Source organism: Agrilus planipennis, unplaced genomic scaffold (genome assembly GCF_000699045.2).
Source record: "Agrilus planipennis isolate EAB-ADULT unplaced genomic scaffold, Apla_2.0 scaffold170, whole genome shotgun sequence".
NCBI lineage: Eukaryota > Metazoa > Arthropoda > Insecta > Coleoptera > Buprestidae > Agrilus > Agrilus planipennis.
In genome coordinates, this window is record NW_020440530.1 from 252,534 (window position 1) to 264,781 (window position 12,248).

Here is a 12,248-nt window from a genome sequence, read left to right on the forward strand (position 1 = left end):
AAAAATTATATTTTATAATAACTGGTATCCTTACCAGAACCTTTTGGGTCATTTTTAACCAGTTTATAAGGGGAGTTTTTTAAAATTGAATGGATTTGTAAGGTTTAAGGTATGCGCGCAGTTGATGGTAAGTAGGTACTTCCTTTAAAAGAAAGCTAGTTATTTGTAACGGACCACTTGGAATCTATTCAAGTGTCGATTAGTCGTCGGTCGCTCGGAATATGTACGAGCTACTCCTCTCTATCTAAATCGGGACGTGGGCTAGAGACAATATATCCTCCACCTTCGATTATTTCTGAATTTGTGCGTTCGCCAAGACGAAAACACGAAAAAGTTACACCGACTGTGACAAGAATAAAATGGACCAGGCGACAAAATCTACCCGACAAAGTATGGCAACTGTCGAAAAAAAAAAAATTGTTGGCAAAAATTTTACAATAACAGTAGAAAATTCTATTAACCGTTCATCCCCTATTTTTCTGTTAGTTAAAGATATAAATACTGGCCTTGAGAAAGTCCAACAACTTGGACGAAACTTCGGCTCTGATTTTTAAATAAATAAATAACTTTTAACCAACTCGTGGCTGTAGTTTCTAACTGAATAGTATAAAATTTGTTGGTTTTGCTAAGTAAAGTGTATCTTTTTTAACAATAATTGATGTTAGACTATACTTTTAACTAAAGTTTATTACTTTTAGTCAACATACGGTATATTTATAACCTAAACCTTGTAAAGTATGCACCGACTTTCTCATTCGGGTGTTCTATTAAAAACTAGGGTATACACTTCGTAAGTCAGGGTGGTCAAGAAAAGTCAGCGATTGTAACTTGGAAAATCTAGGAAAATTCTTTAAATTTTTACCCGGTGACCTAAATGAGACAATATTTGAACCGACTAATTTGGAAAAATAGACAATATTGCCTTACACCGAAAGATCAGGTTTTGTCAAAGTGGGTGATAACGTACCCGAAGGGGCGCTAGTCTCTTTCGGGTAGGCAATAGTAGACTCAGGGAAAATTGGTGGACGTTAGTCGTTTTAGGGGAACGGCAGATTAGTTCTACAAAATCTGACTGAACCTGTAGATTCCCTTTCTAGTGTTTAAACGTAAATTAAAAGCACATAAACCTAGTTATAAAAGAAACTTCTCCGTTTTTATTTTTTGCTTGGCCGTCTACGACACCAATGTTACGGTTCTATATTATACCTTTTTTAGATTCAATAAAAATTTTTGAAGTGAAACTTCTTTACGCACGGTAGGGTAAGTTCGTTTCATACGAGTTGCTATGTAACGAAATCATGCAACGGATGCCCCCCCTCTACTCGGCCACGTAGTCGAGTTCGTAGTGGGAATCGCTTGAGCCGTAAGCGCGCTTCAATGCAACGTTCGTTACAGGCAACTCCGGCATGTACAGTGTAAGATTTAAATTCATAGTGTACAAATATTACCATTAAACCAATTCCTTAACCCCTATCCCGGTATGTTTGTGTGTTTGAAGAAGTTTCACTTCAGTAGCGTGTTGTATAATTACACGGTGAATTTTTTGTTATTTGCTTCTAGGAACAATAAGTTTGAAATACGTCGATGTGAAAAAATCCAAAGCAAATATTTCATTTCTTGCAAAAGAAAAGAAAAAGTCAAGACAAATTGGGCCGTAGTTTTCTTTCATTGCAATTTTTATTACAAAAAAAACTTTTTCCATTTTGGTGCGAAGTGGTTAGGGAAAACGGCACTAATGGCTCGGAAAAGTCACGGTTTCTTACTCGTAAACAGCGGATACCATGGCAACTTTTTAAATCAAAACTCTTTTGTTAATAAAAAAATACAGTCAATTACCACAGGATTCAGAACATCGACATTTTCATCAACCTAGCGCAATATTAAAAATTTATTGGTAACAACGAATTATGAATTTTTTACAGTGAAAACTTTCTTTAGATGTCTACACAACTAAAATTGCTTCCTAATAGTACATAAAGACTACAATGTTTCTGATATTTTGGCCGGAAAAAGATAGTAAAGTATTAAATTTAGATGCTTTCTAAAATTGGCAACAATTCGTAGGAAGGTCGCTGTAGGTAACTGAACAATAAAATACTGGTGACACTTGGGATCCGTGTGGATTTGTTAAAAGTTTCGTAAATACATTTTAAATTCCTCAGCAACTTGTCTATGAATTCCTCAGGTCAGAGACAAAAACACAGCAGAAGCACAACAGTTTTGTTTGTTAAAAATAATCTAAAATAAAAGCTTACAATTAAGTGTCATTATTAAAGGCGAATGATGAGGATACCGCGGATGAATGAAGAGACATTAGAAAGAACAGGAGAACAGAGAACTATCTGGAAGTCAATAAGAAATAGGCGAGATAGGTTGGTAGGTCACCTTCTTAGGTATGAAAGTCTGGTCAGAGACATATTAGAGGCAGAAACAGGAGTTAAGAGGAGTAGTAGTAGATCTAGATTCGGTTACTGTTCGCAAATAGTTAAGGGTGTGGGATGTTCTAGTTTTAGGGAAATGCGAAGATTAGCTCAGGATAGGAAAGAGTGGAGGTGCGTGTCCAACCAGTCTTAGGACTGACGACCNAAAGTCAATCTCTGTTGGGGATGGGGGATGAGCGGTGAAGAGGAGTTGCAATGTTTAAATGGAACATATATTATTTGTGGGCAGATTTACTTGAAACTTGGTCTTAATGGTCTCTCATTTAATTTCGGAAAAACCTATCTCAACATTTTAAAAAATTTAGCCTCTAAAGGGCGGGGCGGGGGGACATACTTTATTTGTGGTTGAATTTACTTGAAACTTACTATACATGCTGTTTGATACTATTTATCAAATGAAAAGAGGTTACAATGTTTCCATTGGGTATATTTTATTTATACTCAGATTTATCCGAAAGTTGCTCATTGTTGAAATTAAACAAATACGTGTTTTGACAATTTTTAAAAATCAACCCTTAAGGATGAAATGTTGCTGCTACGTTTGTATTTAAAATCTAAGACGGCGATATTATATAAAATTAAAACGCTGTAAGGGTGAATTGGGAATTAAAAGGTTTTATGGAGAAACAATATTACTTTCTGCGAGCGAGGCCGAGAGGAAAAGCTAGTTAATAATAAATACATTTTTGTACAAGTATATGAATGTATACAATAAAATATATATAACTAAATTTGTCCTGCTTTGTCTTGTCGCTTGTCACTTTAGTCATTGGTCACCCAGGTTCTCCCATAACTACACCGGTACGTCCCTGCATAAATGTATTGAAGTGCAAAAATCGTCGACATTAAACATCGGTTTTTATTATAATATCTCAATTACTGTTACGTATTTATTTTTACTAAAATCCTATTTTAGAAACTTGTTTTAGTGTAGTGGCAGACACAGGTCAGTTACCTCTTGGTTTTCACTATTTTCTTGCTCAGTTTAATCGTCAATTATAATAGAATAGTACAATTTTAAGCAAATCAACAAAAGACACCTAATTCTTACCCTAGATTGCACCTTTTTTAATCTTATTTTCACAACCCCTACACGAAAAGGATAAATATTGAATGCATATGTTTGTATATGAGAAACCCATGCTTGTGTATGGACTTGTGGGCATCATAGATAATTAACAAATCATCAAAATTATTATTTTGAAGAATACACTGTATGGTATAGGAAAATTCGTAAAGCCCTCTAAATTCAAAACAGTGGACCAACGTAAGCATATTCTACAGTTTCACCAAATTATGCATTTTCGGTAGTGCCACATAAAAACAAAAAATTGCGACAAGGAAATTGTGCAGTTGTTATGTTCGGTGAATATTTTACCTTACCTGTATATTTAAGGCGTTTTATAATTCTAAACAGTTAAATGATGTAATACTAAGAAAATGATTTCTCGACATCTAATATGTGATTTATTAGGCATAATTAGTAATTATTGTTGTGGTAATTTTTTTTTCATTCTATACGCTGTGGAAAATTTAAATTCATTTATAAAAACCTCATACGTCTTTATATTATCATTATACCTTAAAAAATAGTGTCGACAAGTGCTTAAGTTTAATTGTACTAACATATGTATGTGTATTAGAAGTAAACGTACCTCTACACCTGATAATGTTTTGAAACCTCAGAACTCATAGTATACAATACCTCAAGTTGGTAATTAGATTACGAAATGCTAATGCTAATAAGTACAGTGAACTATAAACGTTATTTCACAATAAAGGTGAATTTTGTTGTGGAAAACTTCTGTGGAATACCTACGTCGAGCGAATTACAAAGTGAATAAAATTGTTGCAAGGATTTGAGTTGTGGTTACTGTAATAAGTCATACGAGCAAGTCATTTCGCGATGGAATTAAAGAGCATAAACAAAATTTTTAAAAGACGAAGAAGATATTAATAAAATATGTTCGCTGCGGATTTTTTTTTGATAAAATTATTTAAATGCGATCACTTAAATCGATTGCTTGCATGATTATTTATTGATTTGCTTACTGTTTTGAGCTTACATTAGCAGTAGCATAAATGTTTTAAAATTGATTCGGTAGATGTCTATAATTTTAAATAATAATATTCTTAACTCCATTCGGCTGCGCCGTAGAGGCTGATTACGTTCAAAAAAACCAATCAAATATTTTTGTGCGTGAGGCATCAATTATTGCGAGAGACCCTCGTCGGTGACTACTAAAACGCACTTGACCGCTTTTTGCATGATAATAATTATTTCAAACGAACGTCATTGAACTTACGAGTTACGCCTTCTCCTCCGACCCCCGCCTCTCCACCGCTGACTTACTATCCGTCCGTTTCAACTGTTTCATACGATTGACATGAAAAATGTTTTCAATTTCAAAAATGTACCTCTGCATATACAGAGCACTTACTTAATAAATTTTAATTGTAAACCGAAATTTCACTGTAGGAAATAAAACTCAAAAATTGAAGCGCTACTGGCACCTGAAGCATTCGGTCTACTTGCTCTACTTTTAGGCCAGAACTGGCAAACCTTAAAATTGCGATTTTCTACACCTTTTAGGTGATAATAATTAAAACTAGTTTCCATTCCTGCACGTTCGTCTGCCCACACGTCACGGAAGTGATGTAGCATGGAGTAATGAGTAATTCCGCGCGTCGCGTTCGAATGATAAAAATTAATTGTTCCTACTTACTATACTACTACTATTACCGCATCGGTGACGCTGTCGTCCGCTGTTATCAGCCTTGGACTGTGTGCGACGGCGGAGGACGCGGAACTTTCCGACTGCGTCGCGAGAGGACGCCTCCTCGTCGCTTATTTTAGCCGGTTTGGTAAGGATTGATTCGGGACCGAGTCAGCTGAGGAAGGAGAGAGAACAACTCGTGCGTTGTTATTTACGCTGTTCTGACGGTGGGATCCATCGCGGCGGCCCTTTTCGACGCGTCGTCGTTGTTTTTATCATTTTTTTTCCATTTTTTTCCGTTGCAGTGTTCCGAAAAAACCGCCAAAATTCCGCGCTCAACGTATTACTTCAGTGACAGTGACAGTGAGATGAGTTACAAGGACCGGGGTTCACCGATCCTGCTGGAGAGCGGACTCAAGTCCTTCCTGGGACATCCCGGACACAACTACCCCCTTCTAAACGGTGAGTGACAAGACCGCTTCGTTCGCAAAGTAGCTGGATAGAATCACTCGTCGCAACAATTAGAATGCTATAAAACGAGTTTAAAACGATATTTTAATTCATGTTAATCCCTTTGATCTAGTGACCGAGTGAACTTTAATTCAAGAACAATTTGCAAAGACAGTCACATGTTTCATTTGGTGGGCGCGATTGCGCACAGGTGCCGCTGCGTCTGTATCGATGGGTGTGATACAATTGATTCGGTCCCGAGTTTTTTTTTTTTTGTAACGTTATTAGGTACCCATAAAACGGAAAACGTCAACAAAGCTTCCGTCTGCATATTTACTACAGTTTTTACTACCACTGTGTTATTTATTATATAATTAAACTACTCATCATTGTTTTTTTTTTTTCTTGAATGACCTTAAACACGGTTATTATTCTACAACAAATACGTAGGTAATAACATAAGTACGATGATGAAAAAAAAACGCATTTAAGTTGCTTATTATATTATAGATTAGGGACTAAATAAGATTACGAAAAAGAAGAGTCTTTAAACTACAATGCATGTTTAAAAAAAAGTTAACCTCTCATTGATGATTGCATGTAGTAGAATCCTGTATATAGCTAATAACCAATTCTAAAAGCCAGAGTAAAGTTTAAAATTTAACGAATTAAAATTTCAAAATAAAATACGATTATTATATCTTCATTTACAATCGTTGAAGAAAAATTAACAGAATCTATCTGACTTTTCTAGACCACCCCCTGAAATTCCAGACTTTCCTTGAGCACTCCAAAGTTTTTTGACGTTTCCTCGATTTTTCCAAACTTTCCAAAAACCGGATACCCGAAAATATATAACTTAAAAAACTTAGTTCCGGAACAAATCCTATTCAACAACAATTTCTGTCGGAAGTTTTTAAAAATTTGTCAAATGGGAAACGTCCTGAGAAATTGGGCATCTCATTCAAAGACAAACATTCGAGCACATCAATCGTTTACATGTTCATCTAAAGCAATTTGAGTGATTGCTGTGTGTTGAAAATGTTAATAATCTGTATGCTCCATTCGCAAAACTAAAAAAAATAAAGAAGGTATCGATGTGAATCATCGATGGATTTTAAGCTGGGGATGAAATTTAGATATCGAAACATTTCTCTGCTACTTGTTTCACTTCACTTACATACTTGGTATCGACTGTAAAGTATCGACACCTATATGCCGCATATATAGGCAGGATCAAAAGATAAACAACCTACCACTAGAAAATAGCAGCTGAAAATTAATTTTTTATTTTGAGAAATAAACAAAAAAATCCGCTTTATTAGAACCATCTAAGAAGAAGTTCTTCGTCAGTGATCNATATGTAACCCTCTATCTCCCGTATGTTAGAAAGGTTCCCGTTTTTACTTGAAGGACGTGCTTTTGAAGATATGAGCAGTGGAAATTTCGCTCTCTAGAAATTTCTAGAACAGTCCAGAACATTCGAGAGCATTCCAGAACAACACAACACAACAACAACACCAGAATGTTCAAGAATAGTCTGGAATGTCATGGATCATTGCGGAACGTTCCAGAACATACTAGAACGTTGTGAACTATTAGAAGCGTTTTTCACCTATGTACCTCTTATATTTTAAAGTTTATCCTTTTATTAAACTACCACACAATCTTATATCAACTCCTTGATCGAAGCCGGGTACCCCAGCTAGTATTGATATAAATAATTCTCCGTTACTAAATTTACAATGTAGTTCCCGAGATGATCCAGAAGAATTTTAAAAGTGCTTGTATCGGATATTTCAATCATTTCTGTGAGCTGTTTTTTATTTAATCGAGCATATTCGAATATTAATTTTTCCAAATTTTTAAATAATTTCCGGAATGGTCACGTCGATTAGTCGTCCTGGCCGTGGGTCGTCTTCAAGTAAGTCCCTACTTTGTTGAAAGAAACTGTATCACTTGTCAACCGTGGTTTTACGCGGGTAAGAGTCTTCATAGACAGATTTCATTTTTTTCTAGCACAGTTTGAATAGACTTTACTTGCTTCGTACAAAACTTTATAAAAGCGCGGCTCTCGATTTTCTCCAATTTCACATTTTTTTCTCGATTGAGTTGTTTGGTCGGCGATAATTTAAAGTCTAATTACCCGATTGCGATAAATCTTAGTATCTAATAAGTCAATTAACTGGTAGAACATAATAACTATTCTCATTAATAAATTTACTCATCCATTCTGCGAACTTAAAAATCTACCCTCGTTTGAGCCTAATACCAGGAGCGAACATTAACATGTAAATACACTCAATGTCAAAATATTGGTGATCTTCAATTAAAAATTATTTTATTAGACGTTTTAATCGTAAGATACGATATGGTGGGATACATCAACCATCTCAACTTCACAAAATTACTTTAGAAACCTTATAAAATTATCTTACCTTTTAATATGAAACTACTGTATCATCTAGCTAATGTGCTGTTCCAAGGTTTTGTTTTTGCTTGCAGGAGCCATCATTGTTAGCATTTGTTCTAACCAGGCATCTGCAAAAAAAAAATAGTTTTAGATTTCTTCATTAAGAACTTCCAACAATTTGATAGGTAATTAATACGTTATTAATCTAATTTTCATAATGAATAATTGAAATTGTAAGGAAATAGTTCAGTAGAATTCGTGTTGACAAATAGTTTTTCTCAAAAACTAAACCTTTTCCTTCTTATGTGTAAAAGGTGATTAAGAAAATCAATTAAAGGAAAATAACTCTTGACATTTTTGCTAGTTTTCGTTCTAAATAACCTAAAAATTCATAAACTGTATAACTAATCGGGAGTTACATTTTGCTACTAGATAGGCTCATATAAACAAAGTGTGTCTTCACATCAACCATCAAGCAAGTATTTAATTAAATAAATAATTGGCAGGTTACTTTTTCAGATAAGCCATTTCGATAAACCGCAATCAATATTGTTTGTTCTGTTGTGATAATGGTGTATAGGTATCTACCTAAACATAATAATTGGGGTCGTTATTATACATTCAGTGTAAATATTGTATTAAATGTCGTTTTATTGCGGCTCATAAATAATAAGATTGTCTAAAGTTGTATCTGCAGTGGCGTCACCAGTGTCAGTCAGTGCAGTTAAATGTATAATGCGACAAGGTTTTTGAAGTGAAACTTCTTTACGCACGGTAGGGTAAGTTCGTTTCATGCGAGTTGCTATGTAACGAAATCATGCAACGGATGTCCCCCTCTACTCGGCCACGTGGTCGAGTTCGTAGTGGGGATCGCTTGAGCAACGAGCGCGCTTCAATGCAACGTTCGTTACAGGCAACTCCGGCATGTACAGTGTAAAATTTAAATTCATAGTGTACAAATAATACCATTAAACCATTCCTTAACCCCTTTCCCGGTATGTTTGTGTGTTTGAAGAAGTTTCACTTCAGTAGCGTGTTACAGAGGAGGATAGGGTGGAAAACTTTCTTCCTTTTAGGAATCGTGGATATGGTGGACGGTAGTTGACGGTGAGAAAGATTAATTTTAAATGAAGACAGAAGCCTAAGTGATCTAAGAAGACCACAGAAAAACTTAGACCATGGCAGACGGATACAGACCCGGACCCGGAATCGAAAAGTCTCATTGGTCATTAACGTTTGTCATTGGTCAGGGATACAGAAAAGGACATAGGGTACCTTTTAACCAGACAAAAATACTTTTCCCGAGGGGTAGAAAAAATTAGTTTTATGTGGTCGTCGATGATCGTTCACAAGTATTTAGGACATCAACGCCAAATGGCCCCCTCGCAACAATAATGCAGTATACATCATCTACACTATGACATGCTATGAAATTGATACAATTTTTAATAGTTTTGAACCGCCACTGAGTTTTAAATATTTAATCGTCAAAGCACTGCAACGAATACTGCAGTTTATATTCAAAAGTTTCTGATATGCTTTCAACAAGTATGTTCATGCACTTATTGTTAGCCCTCTTAATTTATTTCAAATAAAATGAAAAATAAGCGCTACAAAAATTACAGTGTGCTATGTAATAAGGGTGCAATTTTAAACTATTTAATTTAAAGCCCGCCTGAATTTAAATGTTAAAACCATCGTTTTGAATTTTGAAAAATTTACCCCAGCTTCGTAATCAGCTAACCCCAAAACACTATACGACACAGAATTACCGAATTTTAATTGAAACATTAAGATTGCGAAAGTATGAAAAAATTGTAATTTTAACACCCGGTATTACAAGAACCAAAACAGTCTCAATCTTAAAGTTAAAGTAAATTAGATACCATTTGGCATATATCAGGAGTTTAATTTCGGGGGACTCCCGAACAGGTGAGATCCGAGATACTATTTTGTCATAAATCAAAAAGGTGCTATTTTAAATTAAAAAAAATTGAATATATAAGTAGTCATTTACTGATCACTTAATGCTGATATTCAATTTTTAAATTGCAGCCCTCAATTTTAGAACATATTTTGCAATGAAAACCACAAATATTTTTAAACGTTTTCATCTTATACATACAGATATTGGCAAGTGCGTTCTACAGCTGTACCAAATTTCAACTCGACAGCATCAGTATGAACATAGTTGAAGATAGTAATCAAAGATTTATACAAATCAGGTTGCTATCTGTAAAAATCAGCAAACCGGGACATAAAAATCTGGATTTTTCGGTTTCAAACTCGGACATTTGATGCCGATGCTTTTTACTTTCGAAATACAATAAAATAAACTNTTCTCTGCTACTTGTTTCACTTCACTTACATACTTGGTATCGACTGTAAAGTATCGACACCTATATGCCGCATATATAGGCAGGATCAAAAGATAAACAACCTACCACTAGAAAATAGCAGCTGAAAATTAATTTTTTATTTTGAGAAATAAACAAAAAAATCCGCTTTATTAGAACCATCTAAGAAGAAGTTCTTCGTCAGTGATCTGTTGAAACCATCAGATATAGATCAGGATTTCTGTTTTTTTGATATTCATGAGCACACTATAGACAATTTCAACAGAACACTGATCAATTTACTCGTTGCGTGGTGGGCGCTATTTGAAGTTTTCTACTAAAGTTAGCAAATGTTAGAACTGTCTACTCGTGCTGAGGAGATCCAAAGAGATCGAAATCGCAATCACAATGACGGTTTTGATGGATCAGAAATCAAGAATAATTGTTCTGTTAGGTATAGTGTCCATTATGTAGACTGCTACAGCATGGATTTAGCTCGATATCCATAACCGGAAAAGGATTTTGTCAAATTAATGAAGTCAGAATTGTAGCCGGACGAAGTCTCTAATAAATGATCAATGGTGACGTACTAAGTGTATTTTGAAAACCGGTGCGTACAATTTTTTGTATAGTAGTTAGAAAAGGTCATTTTTCTGTACCATTATATGTATCATAGAAATGTGGCCTTTGACCATCGGTCTCACCAATATTTTTTTTACCAGACTGTCAGGGTAGATTTATATGAATATAATGCCCTTTTGGCTGAAGAAATTTACGTGTCAATACCTAGGAAGGTGAGCCAAAATTTGAAACAACTTTTTTTGGTTTCAGCCTAGAAAGTGAGTAGAATCAATGAAACACAGTGCAATGACCCTCTTGCCATGTAATTCACCCAACATGGGCGTGATTTAACGTCTCCAAATAGTTTTGAATTTTCTCAAAATATTTATATGAAAAACCGTTTTCAACTACTTTGAATCAGAATATAATGTTTTCAATACTCAAGTATAATTATTATACATGGCGATTTGGGGTATTTACCTATACGACATTATGAAGCATTATTAGGAAAGAGAACATTAAATTTGAATTCATTTACAGTCAATAAGGTAATCGAAAAGTCAGTTATATATATATTTTTTTAATGATTTGATTTTTATTATTAATTCGAGTTCATTTGTCCTCTTTAACCGGATTCTCCACATATTCTAGAATGACAGTTTCATTTTTGTGCATTTCAATATTCTTGAATTTTCAAAATATTTTAGCTTGCCTGGTACATCAACGTGGGCCATCGATCAAGCCCATTTTGAACGTGTTACCTTTTCTATAGATGGCGTTCACCACACCATCCATAAGACAATTTCTTGATGTGTTTGTGGTAGTATCAACATTTGAAAACAATGTGGTCGAATTTGAAATGCATGGAATAGAACAACTAAATGAAAAGTTTAAGATTGCCAACTATTAAAAACTAAAAAATTCATTCATTTAAATGTGACGAATAAACGGTTGAAGACCGTCTTCAAACCATCGAGATACTTCTTATCAGTACCTATTTGTTGCTTGGTTTAAAAGTATTGATCCTAATGGTATTTAGTGATGAAAAGGACGCGTACCATCGCTACCGGCACCTGAAGCATTCGGTCTACTTGCTCTACTTTTAGGCCAGAACTGGCAAACCTTAAAATTGCGATTTTCTACACCTTTTAGGTGATAATAATTAAAAGTAGTTTCCATTCCTGCACGTTCGTCTGCCCACACGTCACGGAAGTGATGTAGCATGGAGTAATGAGTAATTCCGCGCGTCGCGTTCGAATGATAAAAATTAATTGTTCCTACTTACTATACTACTACTATTACCGCATCGGTGACGCTGTCGTCCGCTGTT